Source organism: Thunnus maccoyii, chromosome 5, assembly GCF_910596095.1.
Source record: "Thunnus maccoyii chromosome 5, fThuMac1.1, whole genome shotgun sequence".
NCBI lineage: Eukaryota > Metazoa > Chordata > Actinopteri > Scombriformes > Scombridae > Thunnus > Thunnus maccoyii.
The window spans coordinates 17,623,965-17,628,782 of NC_056537.1; positions in this window are offsets into that span (position 1 = coordinate 17,623,965).

Genomic DNA, 4,818 nt, shown 5'->3' on the forward strand with positions numbered 1-4,818 from the left:
GTTGTTCGGTCCATAAAAGGGTGAAAAATGTCATTCACGGCTTCCCAAAGCCCTGGTGATGCCTTCAAATGTCCTGTTTAGCCCACAACGCAAAGATATTCAGTTTACTGTCATAAAAGACTAAAGAAACCAGAAAATATTCACATTTGAGAAGCTGGAATCAGAGAAATCAGATTTTTTTCTTAAATAATGACTCAAAGCGATTATCAAAATAGTTGGTGATTAACTCAATAGTTGGCAGCTAATCGACCATTGCAGCTCTGCATGAGAGACACAAACTCGGACAATGATGCACATAGCCTACTTTCAGTGACTCCAGCTGCTTCAAAATACATTTTTTTTTATATTAGGAGGAGCTGTCATTTCAACACTGGTAGTTTAAATGTATGTCTAAGAGATAAGACCCAGGAAATGTATCCATATTTCTGTAAAAATTACTTTGGTGCTGTCACAGCAGGCTACAAAGCTAATCTCCTATTTATTGGCAAAGAAGCAGCTCCAGAATCTGTTATTTGACAACAATAACAAGAGTTTCTCTCTCTGGATTCTAGCTTTGCGAGACAGTTGTGCTTGTACTGTGAATTTTTATCTTTTTACACTTCTGCTTCAAGGTGTTGGACTTCAGTGGTTGATTGATTTATTAATGTTAGGTTGCCTCGATGGGGTATGAAATCACACAAGGCAGTTGTGGAAAAATCAGAAAATAACCTTTCATTTCAGTTAAAACTCTTTGCTGAGCAAGATTATCTATCCTCCTTATTATTTTAGTATTTTTATATCATAACTACATCCTTTATTATCTTTAACGTCTACGTATCTTCGGATGTTTGCTGCTCTGATGATCCAATTTTCCTGTGAGGCTCAATGAACAAGCTCATCAAGTTAAGGCGTATAGAGTTGTTAAAGGATACTTTTCTTGGGTTGCTTTAATACCTAATTTTCTAGGTCAGAAATACTGTATGACACCCACTATTGCAGCAGTTCCAAACAATAACAGCATGCAAACAGGGTTTGACTAGCGTGGGTTTTTTCTTATTGATGTTGCAGATAGCGGATATACTTAGAAAGATTTTCTGTGATTATCCAACAGCAAAGTCAAGGTTTACCAGTATAATAAGTCTGATATGCAGTCACAAAGTGGACATACCCTGCCATGTAATGGGATCTAATTTGAAATAGCTTTAATCTGTGCAAACTAAACAAAACAGTTTTGCATAACAGCCCAATTAATTGCTTTGTTTATGTTTGTGTTTATTTTAAGTAAAACAAAACAAGAATAACAAATAAAATGAACAGTAAACATATATTGCAAACTCTCATAAACAACATAAATAAACAACATAAATAAATATTACATGTTCAAAAAGGAGTAGGAAGAAGTGCACACTTACATGGTCTTACCTCTTCTTTATAACTCAAACAATTAACTCAAAATTTATCTTATATACAACTCACAACCACCTACTCCACTGCTATTATGTACAACCCAAATATCCACCCAGTGTCAATCAGATATAGTTTAGACAGTTACCTCAACATTCATCCTACCAACCCTTCCTCATCACTATACCTCTTCAAAATTATTTTTTGTGCATATTCTTCAATTGATTTATAATTGGATTTTGCTTGAGTTCTGTACCCAAACCATTCCACAAATTTACCCTGCAAATTGAAATACACGTACTCTTCAGAGTGGTATGAACTAAATTAAACTTTTCTCTTAATTTATAACACCCCTCAGTATCTAAGAACATTTTTTGTTACCTGGAAGTAAATTGTTTCTTGATTTATACGTTATTTGTGCCCTCTTGAATTATACAAGATCCATGAACTTCAAAACACTGACTTTAAAAACAGCATGTTAGTGTGTTCACAATGTCCTACATTGTTAACTATCCTTTTAGCTCTTTGTGTAAGTTGCTTTTGTACATGTTACCCCAAACCTCCACACAATAATCCAGCTACGGTAATACAAGTGAACAATACAGAGTGTACAATGCTTTATGATCCAGAGTGTGTCTTGTTTTTCCCAGAACTGCATCTCTCCTTGCCAACTTTGCTCACACATATCTTATACAAGGTTTCCAGCAGATTTTGTGGTCTAATATCACACCCAGAAATTTATTTTCATATTCTTTCTATGTTAACAGTGTCTACCATCACTTATGTGTGTTTGTTTTACAATTTCTGAACAGCATAATCTTTGTTTTGTTCAAATTTGTTTAAGTCAAACCACCATTTTAATTTACTAATTTCTGTTGTGATCACCTCCAAAAGCTGCTGTGAATTCTCCCCAGAACAAAAAATATTTGTGTTGTCCGCAAATAAAACAAATTTCAGTATTTTTGATACTATACATATTGATACTCTGTATATGTCATTTATGTAAAAAATGAACAATTTCAGGCCTGATACTGACCCCTGAGGGACTCCACAAGTAATATCCATGTTGATTTATCCTCACCTATCTTTACAAATTGTTGCCAGTTATTTAAGTAGCTTCTCAACCAATTCAGCACAATCCATCTAATACTGTACCTTTCCAATTTATCTAGTAATATATCACAATCAATGGTATCAACACCCAGTGCATACTTTTTGTGGTCTATGGAATTAGTAATTTCTTCTATTAATTCAGTTGTTGTGCATCATAAACAAATAAGCTATCACTGAAATGGAAAATGACCTCATTCTTCAGAAATGAAGAGAGGCAGCTCCACCAGTCACACCAGCAACAATAAATAAATCATGAAAAGAGCTTAAACGATGACATCTTATTTCAAAGTTACTGATGACATTAGTCTGTTGAAGTAATGAAAACATATAGATTTAGATACAAAGTACTGAGCTGACGATGTTATAATATGCACTACCCTGTTCTATTGCATGTGATTTAAGTCTTTTTCATTACATCAAGAAATGAGGGATATGTGAAAGGCAGGTTTGGGTGAATTTCTTGGTTGGCTTGGTTAGATGATTACGATTTGATGCAATACTTGGAAAATATTGTGGGCTTCTAATATATTGTGTTTGTCCACAGCCCATGTGTCAACTACCAAATGAGCTGTCAGAAAATCCACATAATGATCCCAGTATTATGAATGTGTTTGAAAGTCAAGCTCAGATGTCGCGTTTCCAAATCCCCTGAGCTCTTTGTAGATGAGGTCAATCTGTATTGTAATATTAGCTGGACTCATTTCCATAGAAGTGAAGCCATGGCAGTGGTGGCCAGGGGTAGTAAAAGTGACCTTGACAGAATTTCTTATGCATGCCCCCTTTTGATAAACATTTTCTCATATACCATATATCTTCAATTATATTTTAATTTTATAGAATTAATGTATAACCTATTTGAAGAAAACTTCAGAGTAAGGCCTTGGACAACATTTCAGGTTGGCCTGTCAATCAATACATTTGCCATATACCTAGTTACCAACATTAAACATTTGGTAAAAGATGAGAGGACTTTCAGAGTGTTTGTATGGACTTACAGTGTTTCCACTGACTTGCAAAGTTAATTTTGCAATCAGTTCTTAAAAGAATTGGATGAAAAACAGAATTAACAAGATCAGCCAATTAATCAATTAGTTGATTGTCAGGAAAATAATTCGAAACAATTTTGATAATTGATTTATCATTTATTCATCAGGCAACATTTCCAAACATTTTCTGGTTTCATCTTCTCAAATATGAACATTTAAAGATGTCTTTGGTTTATATGGTTCGTAATTGACTTTCTTTGGGTTTTGGGCTTCACAGCTCTCTCTGGGCAATACAAAACCAATCATTTTAAGATAATTTAAAGATCTTCTTAGCTTCCTGGAATAACCTTCACTATTTTCTGACATATTATAGACTTCACGATTAATTTATTAATTGAAAAATGTACACTGGGTAAAATGATTTAATATCAGGGCAATTTAAAATGAAATAACATTCAATAATACTGATCAACTATAGAAACCTGTTTTCTCTAAATACAGAAAAACAAAACATGAAAGCAAAACTCAACTCAATAAAACAAAACAGTTCATTCAAAACAATCTATTAGAAGATTAAATTCAGTTCCTGCTAAAAATTTTTAAAGGTTGACAAAAGCTTGAGGTAAACTTAGGGTTAGGCAGGTGTACTCAAAGCAATGAGCTCTACCAAAATATGTGTTACAACCACTCAGGAGTTTAAAAATTGACATATTGTGAATTGTAGAGAGAGATGGTCTTTTGCTGTTTGGATCAGAGATTCTAAACACAAAAAACTTTATATCATCGGCTGTCAGCAGCCTTGTTTCTGGATTGATTTCCATTATATTTTCATCCATACACCAAAACACATTACAGTCACGTTGTGTTTCATACATACATGATTTATGTACATACACAAAACATGCATTTCAACTTGCCAACAGCAAATCCTTGAGTTTCAGCTGTTACACTTTTACACTGAATATCACAATAGATAAAGTACCATAAAGTCATACACAAGCACTCTCACTTGACCTCAGTGTTCCTCAATGTGGCATTTAACTATTTCAAAATGAGTACCGACTAACAACCAATTCCCCTTCAATTCAATGCTTCACACAGAGGTTACTATCATTCCTGTATACAAAGCCTCCTAAAGATTGCCTAAGATGTTAAAAAACTAGGATAGAATATCCTCATGATTTTGCAAAAAAAAACATAACTGTAGGCTAATCTGTAATTCTTATCTTTTCCAAAGCAGCTGAGTATAAAATGTCATCAAAAATCCATTTGGAGTGAAAGTAGAATTACTGATTTTAGGATGTTCTAAACGTTTAGGAAAATACACATAAAAGCT